Source organism: Symphalangus syndactylus, chromosome 23 (assembly GCF_028878055.3).
Source record: "Symphalangus syndactylus isolate Jambi chromosome 23, NHGRI_mSymSyn1-v2.1_pri, whole genome shotgun sequence".
In the NCBI taxonomy this organism is placed as follows: Eukaryota; Metazoa; Chordata; class Mammalia; order Primates; family Hylobatidae; genus Symphalangus; species Symphalangus syndactylus.
In genome coordinates this window covers 66869776-66882814 of record NC_072445.2, presented here as the reverse complement: position 1 = coordinate 66882814, position 13039 = coordinate 66869776, and the positions used below count along the sequence as shown (strand labels likewise).

General features: G+C 39.6%; 1 pseudogene; it reads right to left on the bottom strand.

The window, feature by feature from the left end:
• Window positions 1–9667: 9667 nt before the first annotated feature.
• Window positions 9668–12337, bottom strand: LOC129473177 (glutaredoxin-3-like; annotated as a pseudogene).
• Window positions 12338–13039: the final 702 nt, after the last annotated feature.

The following is a 13039-nucleotide window of genomic DNA, read 5'->3' as shown; positions in this document are numbered from 1 at the left end:
ACCTTTCCTTTTGTTCCTAAGCAGATAGCTACAGATAAAAGATTAAATATCTCCACAGGTAGCTACTCTGTGTTCACCTTCTTTAGTGTAAAGCACCAATTTACTGAGTGTGAGACCAATACATAACTGACTGTTCCTCTATCTGCTCCTTTTCTCTCGAAACAAGTGGATTCAGTAATATGACCATACCCTCCCTCATTCCCCTTCAGCCTACTTTTCCCCTTTAAATACGGAAGCCCTCAAAATCATCCTTGCAGAAAACAGACCTCTTTCCCAGGTATATCCTTCACCTTCGCAAAATAAACTAAATGGATTGAGGCCTGTTTCAGATACTTTTTTGTTTACACTCTATTACCCCTATTTCTTTAGGTGTTCGTTCTTTTTATTGCATTTCTTTCTTCTTCTTGTGTTTCCTCAAATATATCGTGATTCTCTGTTCTGTCTGTGTTTTATTTTTTTAAGACTATTTTTTAGAGCAGTTTTAGCTTCACAGCAAAATTGAGAGGAAGGCAGAGAGATTTCCCATATACCCCCTTCCCTGACACATGCACAGCCTCCCCCATGATCATCAATCCCCACATGAGTGGGACATTTGTGACACTCGTGAACCTACATTGGCACATCATCATCATCACCCACAGTCCATCGTTTACCTTAGGGTTCACTGTTGAACATTCTATGCATTTAGACAAATACGTAACGACATGTGTCCACATTATGATATCATACAGAGTATTTTCACTGCCTTAAACTCCTCTGTGTTCCACCTATTCACCTCTCCCTCCTCACTAATCCCATATTTTTGGAATAATATGCCTGGATGCAGTTTGTTCATAGATGCAGCTTGCTGACAATGATCCTCGGGGAGAAAACACTATTATTAGAAAAGTGTTTCTTAGTGGTGGCAAAACCTACTGGGTCAGCAGCAACCTTAATTCTTGCCTCCTCAGAAGAAAGAATTTGGCTGAGGGGCATAAGGCAAAGTGAGAGATCGAGGCAAGTTTTAGAGCAGGAGGGAAAGTTTATTTAAAAGCTTTAGAGCAGGCCGGGTGTGGTGGCTCACATCTGTAATCCCAGCACTTTGGGATGCTGAGACAGGTGGCTCACCTGAGGTCAGGAGTTCAAGACCATCCTGTCTAACATGATGAAACCCCATCTCTACTAAAAATACAAAAATTAGCCAGGTATGGTAGTGTGTGCCTGTAGTCCCAGCTACTTGGGAGGCTAAGACACAAGAATCGCTTGAACCTGGGTGGCAGAGGTTGCAGTAAGCCGAGATCATGCCACTGCACTCCAGCCTGGATGACGGAGCAAGACTCCATCTCAAAAAAATAAATAAAATAAAAGCTTTAGAGCAGGAATGAAAGGAATTAAAGTACACTTGGAAAAGGGCCTAGTGGGTGACTTGAGGGATCAAGTGTGTAGTCTGACCTTTGACTTAGGGTCTTATACGTTGGCATGCTTCCGGGATTGCATTACTTCTCCCTGATCCTTTCCTTGGGGTGGGCTGTCCACATGTACAGTGGCCTGCTAGCCCTTGGTTGTGGGGGGGGGCACACGCACAGTGTGTTTACTGAAGTTGTATGCATGCTCTTGAGGTGTCCTTCCCTTACCAGTCAAGCGTTCCTAGAGGAAGGTCATGCACCAGTTAAACATCACCATTTCGCCTTTTAGTGTGCATGTGTGAGCTCACTCGCCCAGCTCCTGAGATCTGATCAGGAAGCTGCTCATCACCAGTTTCAGGTGTTTTCTATCTATTGGGAGGCTGCCTTTCCCTGGTGCTGGCTGCAACCAATTATTATTTTAAATAAACAGTGTAACAACCCCCTGACCATCACCTGACGGTCACCTGACATTCCTGGTGGTGGTGATGGGGCTTCTCCTGCCCTGCTCATGTCTGACTAGCTCCCTACTGTAACATTTTGATAGATTATATTAAGAGGTTAATTAGCTACTGAGGCATTTCCCTGCCTCTCCATCTCTAGCACTCACAATGTCTGCTCTATGTTGAGAGCAAGGCCATCATTGTCAGTTGCTCAACCAAAACAGAAACTGGCTAACCTGCTCTTAAATGCAGTTCCCTAATGAATCGATCACCGCAAATGATTGCCCCTGGGACCTCTTTTCACACCTTTTATTCCCCTAGGACATGCCCCCCACTTTCACAGAAGGTCTCTCCCCCACCTATTTTGGATAAAGTTCCCTCTAGACTCATTACTCTATAAATGTGAGCCTGTTTGCTTTCCTTCTTTCCGGAATTTCTTAGTTTCTAGCAAGCTGATGGCACTCTTTCTCACTTTCCAGTGCACTGATAGGTTATTAAAGTATAACTTATTTTCTTCAGCCATTCCAAGAAATTTTGATAAGAAAGGTAGATATCATGATTTGTAAATTTCCTTACTTATGTAGAAAACAATTTAGAATGTTGTAGATCCTTGGGATCACCACTAAGAATACAGATTACAGAGACGGGTGCACTCTGTAGTAAATCAGGTGGTGCCATTATGAAGTTCTGTGAAAAATAACAAGTTCCAAAAAACCAAACACTGCATGTTCTCACTTATAACTGGGAGCTGAATGATGAGAACACATAGACATGTCGGGGGAACAACACACACTGGGGCCTGTAAAAGGGTTGGAGGTAGGAGGAGGGAGAGCATTAAGAAGAATAGCTGATGAATGCTGGGCTTAATACCTAGATAATGGGATGATCTGTGCAGCAAACCACCATGGCACATGTTTACCTATGTAACAAACCTGCACATCCTCCACATGTACCCCTGAACTTAAAAGTTTGAAAAAAAAGTTTCATAGGAGCTGTACTGGCATTTGTTTTTAATGGACAAGGTTTCTTTGCATCATTTGACTCTAATATTTTCCAGGATAAATCTGTCTATTCCCTGTCAACGTGCTACAGAATATAGATAGTCACCAACTTACGACATTTGACTTATGATTTTTTTCACTTTATGATAGCTTTATCGGTGTATTAAATGCAGGTTTTTGTTTGTTTTTTTTCTCACTTTTAAAAAAGTTTTTCTTAATGCAGTTTTGACTTACCATATTTCAACTTATGGTGGATTTATTGGGACAAACGCCATAGTAAGCTGTTGAAGCATATAGGCTGACAACAAAGAATTTGCCCAAATGCTTAAGCAGATTTCAGTTATCTTTTGAGAGACAGAAAACAAAACAAAACCCATTCTAACTGCATTAGCCACACACATATTAAAGTATTTTGTGTCATCAAGAACATAATCCAATGTCTTAAAATATGTGCAATATAACAAATTTACCTTTTCCCATATGGTACCTAAAGCATTTTGTCTTCTAATTAGCATAAATTAATACCTGTCGACTTAGGGTAGCCATATAATTTATCATCCAAATGAGAACACTTTGAGAATAAAAGTAGGTGTTATTGATAATCACTGTTAGAATACAGCCATAAACCAGGACTGTGTCAGACAAACCAGGATATATGGTCACCCTAAACACCTGATAAGAACAGTCTAATGTGTATGTTACATGCTCATTTCTCCCTGTGCTCTTTCCACCAGCGTAATTAGATAGATTAATGAAGAGCAAACATTTTGCACAGGGCCAAGTCAGAAAACATGAAAATTTCCTTCCACTTAATAGTCCTATCGAATCTCATGCAGGGTAGGGGGATACTTTTACAGTTGGAATTATCTATTTAAAGAAAAGAATGCCAAATGTGAAAGTTGGCACTATCTTTTTAGCCAGATTTGAAGACCGTATCCTGCAGGCAGCTTTCTGGTTTTCCATTGCTTTCTATTCATACAAGAATTTAGAGTTCTTGTGCATTATCTCATTGCTTCCTTGAAATAAATTAATCCAGGTAAGTGTTATGACATTTCCAATCTACTGAACAGGAAAAACAATAAGCAGAGAAGTCAGACTTTTTATAATTCGATGGAAAAACATACTTGATTGCTGTGCATGTTTTTACTTATCTAATTTTTTAGTAAAATAAATTTTTATGTCAATTGGTTCTTTGCATTTTGTGAATTGCCTGTTAATGTCCTTTCCCATGTGTGTGTTAATTTTTTCTATACTTTTCTCTGATGTTTAATTCTTTTATCCGAGTAAGAAATATATCTAATTTTAAAAGCCCAATAGTACTCTAATGACTATAAGAAAAACATCAGTCCCTGTTTTACTCTTCCTTTCCAACTCCATTTTCACTTTGTAGAGGCAACCCTTTCAACATTTTTAGCTGTTTCTTGTTTTTTTTTTTTTTTTTTTTTTGAGACAGAGCTTGCTCTGTCGCCCAGGCTGGAGTGTAGTGGTGCGATCTCAGCTCACTGCAACCTCCACCTTTCGGGTTCAAGTGATTCTCCTGCCTCAGTCTCCCGAGTAGCTGGGATTACAGGCTCCTGCCACCATTAAATGCTGACTTCTGATGAAGCATAAGAATTTAGTACTCTTATAAAACATCACACACCTTACCTACATACAAGAACTCTTCTAGTACCGTTGTATCCCAATTCTTTATTAAGTTGATATCTAATACTTATATTGTTATGACTATATAAATACTGAGGACTATGCTCTGACGTTTTTTATCTTGCCCAAATTCCTATCTAAGGGGTGTGGGGAGTCATGCCCTACAAACCATAAATTCTCATCAGTGGGGTTTATCTAACTCAAGTAGGCTCCAGTGTCTATTGTTCCCCTCTTTCAGTCCATGTGTTCTCATCATTTAGCTCCCACTTGTAAGTAAGAACATACGATATTTGGTTTCCTGTTGCTGTGTTAGTTTTCTAAGGGTAATGGCCTCCAGTTTCATCCATGTTCCTGTAAAGGACATTATCTCATTCTTTTTTATGGCTGCATAGTATTCCATGGTATATATGTACTACATTTTCTTTATCCAGTCTACTGTTGATGGGCATTAGGTTGATTCCATGTCCTTGCTATTGTGAATAGTGCTACAATAAACAGACAAGTGCATGTGTCTTTATGATAGAATGCAAATTCTGTGGGTTTTTTAATAAGATAATTTATATGTGAATACTTTGCAGTAGGAAAATGGAGTATAAATCAAAGAGCATTCGACAAGATCCAGTCCTGGCTCTGTTGCTGAGTAGCTCTGTGATCTTAGGCAGTTTATTTCATCTCCTTTCTTGTGCCTTAAAGTTAAAAGACAATAAACTTGGAGAAAATATTTGCAGCATATGTAACAGATAAAAGATTAACATCCAGAACACATAGCCAATTCCTAAAGACAAATAATGCAATAGACTGTGCAGTTTAACCATATAAAGTAAAACAACTAAGGAACAAATGAGTGAAAGCATAGAGAGAAGCTGAGACAGGAAATGTTACCAGGCACCTGAGAGAAGCTGTTTCTCATGACCGAATGCTCATTTAACATTTCAGTTTTTTAACAAGGCAAAAAGAAAATACATTGTGGAACAAAGTTTTCATCATGTGACAAAAAACAACATGCCCATTCTTCAAAAACAAATTTCCTCAGGACTTAATATGGTCTGGCTCTGTGTCCCCACCCAAATCTTATCTTGAATTGGAATCCCCACGTGTTGGGGGAGAGACCTCATGGGAGGTAATTAGATCGTGGGGGCAGTTCCCCCGTGCTATTCTCGTGATAGTGAGTGAGTCTCAAGAGACCTTTGGTTTTATGCGTGTCTGGCACTTCTTCTGCTGGCACTTCTCTCTCCTGATGCCATGTGAAGAAGGACATGTTTGCTTCTCCTTGTGCCATAACTGTAAGTTTCCTGAGGCCTCCATGCAGAACTGTGAGCCAATTAAACTTATTTCCTTTATAAATTACCCAACGTTGGGCAGTTTTTTACAGCAGTGTGAGAACAGACTAATACAGGACTTAATAGGAGGGATTTAGCATTTGGTTATTTGGATAGGAAACACTGATTTCCTGATACAGTGGATGACATCTTCAACAGTGCTTTTCCTCAGACATGGGCAATTCAGGTGGATGCTCATCCTTGTTTTTAATTTCAAATTTATGTATTCCCTTAATAAAATTAACATATAATCAAGGATTTAAGAAATATCTATCAATACAGAAAGGCCCCAATCTTCCCTGCCAGTATTCACAGCTCCACAGACATAAATACTTCAAATATTTTTGGGTTATGTCTTCTCATAGTTATTTCTGTAGCTTCCAATGATGACGTGTTTGCTATGATTTTTTGATTTATCCATATTAATCATTTCTACTGGGGCTTTCTGCTCTGAGAGATGAGGATTTACCTCATACTCTCAATGCAGTCATATTATTATTCTTAGCTCCTCTATTTTTTAATCTTTGTAATCTTATACTTTTAATTTTCATCAACTTGGGTTTCATCAACTATTGACTTCTTACTTTTTAAAGTGAGGATTTAAAGAAAAATAGTTTGGGCATGTTGGCTCAAGCCTGTAATACTAACACTTTGAGAGTATGAAGCAGGAGAATTGCCTAAGCCCAGGAGTGTGCGACCAACCTGGGCAACATAAGGAGACTCGGTCTCTACAAAATAATCATAATTTAAAAATTAGCTAGGTGTTGTGGCACGTGCCTGTAGTCTCAGCTACTCAGGAGGCTGAGGCAGGAGGATCACTGGAGTACCACAGTTTGAGGCTGCAGTGAGCTGTGATTGTGCCATTGCACTGCTGCCTGGTGACAGAACAAGACCCTGTTTCTAAATTTTTTTCATAAATAAAGAACAAAGTAAAAACATTAGTTCCTTTATCTTTCCCTTTTAGCTCTCCTCCATCGTTAATCATAACTTCTATCATCTGTTTTTTTCATTGTGATAATTTTACTGTTCTATCACAATAACAAAATATTTTGTGCTTTGTATGTTGATTCTAAAAGTTTAGAGTAATAAACAGTTTATCTTTTAGTTTTCCTGGAATTTCTAATCACCTCTTCAGGACTTGTAGTCTCTTCTCTTATCATTGCCTAAAGTTACTTCTCAAGGGTAGGGCAGGTCTCTCAACTCTCCATTTATTTGGCCACCTACCTCCAGTGTCCACTGACCAGTCTCCAGACACAGCAGTCATTTGACGATTTCTTTCCTTGCCTTCCTGGATAAAAATTCATTTCCTGGATCCCTGTCTTTTTCCTTTCCTGTACTACACCCAATATTTTTTCTGGGGCACATCCTCAAATGTTTAAGAAAGGGTGTGTGAGCAAGTCCATCTTCTGATCCCTAGTGTCTACAAATATCTATTCTACCCTCAAACTCCTCTGATAATTTTGCTATACATGAAAGTCTGGATTGAAAACAATTTCCCCCCAGAATTTAAAGACTCTTAAGTATCTTTTAGTAGCCAGTGGTATGCTGTAGCCTGATGTAAGTTGCATGCTTGCTGCTTTATATGTGAATTGGTTTGTTTTGTCTCTGGAAGGTGGTCTGATTTTTCTTTTTCCTTGGGTTCTGAAATTTCACAGTGGTGTGTCTACTTGCACTTCTTTCCCATTCATTGCACTAGACCTCCTTGGGATCACTCAGTCTGGAGGTTGACGTGTTTCAGCTCTGGGAAATTATTTTCCATCACCCCTTTGAAAATATCTTCCTTTCACTCTTAGTCAAATATTATACTTCCTAGATTGAGTATTATATCTTTTTTTTTTTTTTGAAAAGGAGTCTCGCTCTGTTGCCCAAGCTGGAGTGCAGTGGTGCGATCTCAGCTAGCTGCAAGCTCCGCCTCCTGGGTTCACACCATTCTCCTGCCTCAGCCTCCCGAGTAGCTGGGACTACAGGTGCCCGCCACCACGTCCGGCTAATTTTTTGTATTTTTTAGTAGAGATGGGGTTTCACCGTGTTAGCCAGGATGGTCTTGATCTCCTGACCTCGTGATCCTCCCGCCTCAGCCTCCCAAAGTGCTGGGATTACAGGCGTGAGCCACTGCGCCTGGCCGAGTATTGCATCTCTTTTAAACATATTTTCCATGTCTTTGTACTTTTGTTTTTCTTTCTGGCATATTTACTCAACATTTCTCCCAGATTTCCTCCTTAGAATTACATATTTTTTAACTTACAAAAGCTGTTTTTTGGTATCTGATTGCAGTTCTGTTTAGCACCGCCTTGATTTATCACTACCTGTGGTCTCCACCAATCTCTCTGATGATATCAGAGTTTCACGTGTTCAGTATTTGCCAGATTTTCTCCATGATCATTTTTTCTGCTTATTTACCACAGTGTCTCTTTTTTATGTTGAGGACATTTTTCAAATGCCTGGTGATTTCCTGGATATCTGTTCACGTTTGAGGATAAGTTAATAAGGAGATGATTGGGAGCCAAAACCAGGCCACTCAAAACACATCCACATTTGTCTGAAAATGATGCCCTGGTTGATGTGTAACTACAAAGCATAGGCCGGGCACGGTGGCTCATGCCTGTAATCCCAGCACTTTGGGAGGCCAAGGCCGGTGGATCACCTGAGGTCAGGAGTTCGAGACCAGCCTGGCCAACATGGTGAAACCCTGTCTCTACTAAAAATAGAAAAATTAGCTGGGTGTGGTGGCGTCCATCTGTAGTCCCAGCTGCTAGGGAGGCTGAGGTGGGAGGATCACTTGAACCCGGGAGGCAGAGGTTGCAGTGAGCCACAGTCACGCCACTGCACTCCAGCCTAGGCAACAGAGTGAGATCCTGTCTCCAAAAAAAAGAGCTTTTAGAAATAAATAATATAGTAGAAACTAAGATAAATAGATATGCAAATGTTCATGGCAGTGTTATTTATAATAGTTCCAAACTGGAGACTACCCAAATGTTCTTCAATGGGTGAATGATTAAACAAATTGTAGTACATTTATTCTGTGGAAATACTACTAACAGGAAAAAGAGAAAAACTGTTAATACACACATAGCTTAGAAGAAATTACGCTGAGTGGAAAAAAGCCAATCTTTAAAAAATGCATGTTGCATGATTTCGTCTATGTAACATTTATGAAACAACATCATTTTAGAAATGGAGAACAGATTACTGGTTGTCAGGGATTAGGAATGGGGGAAGAGGGAATAGGTATGTTCGTAAAGTGGTAACATGCAGGACTCTTACGGCTGTGGTACTGTTGTGTATCTTGATTGTGATGGTGGCTATCCAAGACAACACAAGTGATAAAATTGCAAAAAGTTATGCCAAACACACACACAAACACACACGGGCATGTGTAACTTGTGAAATCTGAATGAGCTCTGTAGATTGTACCAATTTCAATTTTTTTATAGTAGCTGTGTGTTTAATATTGCTGTAAAGATACACTTTTTTTTTTTTTTTTTTTTTTTTTTGAGACAGAGTCTCACTCTGTCGCCCAGGCTGGAGTGCAGTGGCGTGATCTCGGCTCACTGCAAGCTCCGCCTCCCGGGTTCACGCCATTCTCCTGCCTCAGCCTCCGGAGTAGCTGGGACTACAGGCGCCCACCACCACGCCCGGCTAATTTTTTTGTATTTTTAGTAGAGACAGCATTTCACCGTGTTAGCCAGGATGGTCTCGATCTCCTGACCTCGTGATCCACCCGCCTCAGCCTCCCAAAGTGCTGGGATTACAGGCTTGAGCCACCGCGCCTGGCCTAAATATACACTTTTTTATACAATTATTGTCAATAATTTGAAGATGTTTATTGCATTCTATTTTTAGCGGGAAAAAATGTAACATACTTTTATTTAGCACAACATTGTGAAATACAAAAAACATGTAACTGAGTAAGCAGGATTTTTCTATTCCTAGCCCATTTCTGAGGACTAAATCATGAACTGCTCCCAATGTAATTAAGTATTTCTTGCAATAGTTGGGCACCAAGTTTAAGATTTATTAATTTTCTCCTCTCAGTATAGGCAGCAATTCACCATTTTCTTTCAGCTCCTTTCCAATCCTCCCACCAGCTCCCCTTTCACATACAGCTGAGGGTATGTTGGCCAATTTGAGTGAGCTTTTAATCCTCGCCGAACTCCTTCATCCTCCAATATATCAAACGTTTCATATTCACCACCAGTACTGTTTAGTATTTCCAGAATTTGTTTGCTGAATCCACATTTTGCTTCCTGTTAGTTTCCTTTCATAAAGAGCATCACAGAAGCTTCATTTGTCAGCACTTTGAGCCTCTCCTCTAATGTGGGAGCTTTGGGACAAATTCTATCTAATTCTTCAGATGCTTATAGCTCCTTAATTATATCAAGTCCTGCTATGAGCTCTCCAGAAACGTACAGCTGAGGATAGGTAGGCCAGCTGGAATAGGCTTTGAGCCCCTGTCAAACCTCTTCATCTGAGAAGACATTGAAACTGCTAAACTAAATACTATGTTTGTGAAGAATTTCCACCACCTGCTTGCTGAAACCACAGCGTGGTTCTTGAGGAGCTCCTTTCATAAACAGCATGCGGGGGGCAGCATGAGTCAATTTCTTTAAGAGAAGGTTGAGATCTTCTTTAAGACGTTCATTAGTACTGGGTGGGAAGGACCCACTAGATGCATGTCACTGAACTTTTATGGTCAACTCTGGGACGTGTGCACCATCTAATCGGTCAATTTTCTGAGAATTATTAAAAAACAGAAAAGTGGGAACAGAACTAATTTCATATTTTTCAGACATGTTCAGCTTCCAGTTTCACAGATGAAACTTGAGGGTATTCTTTAGCTGACTCTGCCATAACTTCGTTCATCTCTGCACATTGTGGACCACAAGGAGGGACTTGGCTTTGAGGCGCAGCAGCTCAAAAAACTGTCTGGCACTATGCTTAGTACCTGGGTGACAAAATATCTGTACACCAAACCCCCGAGTCACGAGTTAACCTATGTAACAAACCTGCACATGTACCCTGAACTTCTAAAATAAAAGTTAAAACATTAAACACACACGCACAGATCTGGAGTCAGACAATCTAGGTTTATTCCAGTTCCAACACTTACTGTTCTGTGATCTTGAGCAAGATGATTTACCTCTAATGAAACTTCATAGGCTCCTCTTCAAATGGGAATAATGATAATAGCAATTTTCTCTACTTCTTATGAAAAAAAACACCAGATATGAGAAATACCATATACATTATAAAGTGTTGAACAAATGGTTTTTTATTTTAAAAATACTTTATTAAAGAGATAGTTTGGGGCATTTTTTCTTTACATTATTTAAAAATGACAATATCCTTCTATGTTAGAAATATAACAATTTTTAAAATCATTTTTAAATATGTTTAGCACCCCACTATTCTTAATGTTCACTGTCATGTTACATGAAATTTACATAATCTAGTTTAGAATCAGCATTACTGGGAAAAAGACAATGTTCCTATATAAATTCTACTACATATAACGTATATATGCTACTGTTTATGAGAAGGGTCAATAGGATAAAGAAACTTTCAAAAAATTATATACACATACACAAATACACAAGAACATTTTATATTCATTATTCAATAATCCTTAGAATGATGACAATGCTTATATGTAAAAAATAATTTCACTCTAGAGCAGATTACAAGTAAATTTATCTGCCACATACAAGAATCTATTTACTTATGTTAGAGCAACATCTCTTTTCTTTTTTTTTTGAGATGGAGTCTTGCTCTGTCGCCCAGGCTGGAGTGCAGTGGCGCGATCTCGGCTCACTGCAAGCTCCGCTTCCCGGGTTCACGCCATTCTCCTGCCTCAGCCTCTCCAAGTAGCTGGGACTACAGGCGCCCGCCACCACGCCCGGCTAATTTTTTGTATTTTTAGTAGAGACAGGGTTTCACCGTGGTCTCGATCTCCTGACCTTGTGATCCGCCCGCCTCGGCCTCCCAAAGTGCTGGGATTACAAGCGTGAGCCACTGCGCCCAGTGCAACATCTCTTTTCTAAAATAAAAATCTGGCAAATACTCAGCTTGATCATCTGCATTATACAACAGAATTTACTCTGAATGACTTTTTGATCATTTGCAGAAAATTCAATTTAATGTTAATGGATGAAGATATTATATCCCTGTTGGCAATATTTGTAAAAATGTGCTTATGGCTCTGGAAGCAATTCCTAAAAAGCGGTAGTAAATGTTTTGAGAGACTTCAGAATTGTTAGAAAAAGTTAAGCTTCAGTTGTGGTTTACTGCATGTAAGTATGTTGACATATGTTTTCCTGAGGCAAATGGCTTATTCTAGATATATACGTTGGTATATTCATTGAAAATTAGATTATAAAATGTGACTAAAAGTCCATTTAAAGGGCACCATATCTCTCATCTTTTGGTTCTAATGTGAAGCCAAATGAGGACAGGCGCATGATTCAGTTTATACAATAAGAAAATTGCTTCAAAGTGGATGAAGCACACACGTCAGCAGCTCAGCCCCACTCCGTACAATCCAAGTGCATTCAACGAGTGATATGGTTTGGCTGTGTCCCCACCCAAATCTCATCTTGAATTGTAACTCCCATGATTCCACGTGTCTGTGGGAGGAACCTGGTGGGAGGTGATTTAATTATGGGGGTGGGTCTTTCCTGCGCTGTTCTCCTGATAGTGAATGAGTCTCATGAGATCTGATGGTTTTAAAAATGGGGGTTTCTCTTCAGAAGCTCTCTTTTTGCCTCCTGCCATCCACATACGATGTGACTTGCTCCCCTTTGTCTTCCACTATGATTGTGAGGCCTCCTCAGCCATGTGGAATTGTAAGTTCAATAAACCTCTTTCTTTTGTAAATTGCCCAGTCTCGGGTATGTCTTCTTCAGCAGCGTGAAAATGGACTAATACGACAAGTAAATCATTGAACATTTAATCTCAGCAGTTCTCTTTTTTCAAACTTCTCCCGTTGATTCTGTGTCAGCCCCGCCTGTGCTATGCTTTGTTGGGGTAAGCAAGCCCTGCATAAATGTTCTTTCCTGAGAGTGAAAAAAATATGCTATAATAAGAAAGGAGAGATGGAGAAGACAAAATACGAATACAAAAGAAGGCTTTGTGTAGAGTTGACCTGCGTTTCACTCACTGGATAACATCACAGGATATAGATGTTGGTCATGAAGGAAATATGCTTAATTGCATACAGCTTAGAAACCTACATTATTTAATACCTTCATCAG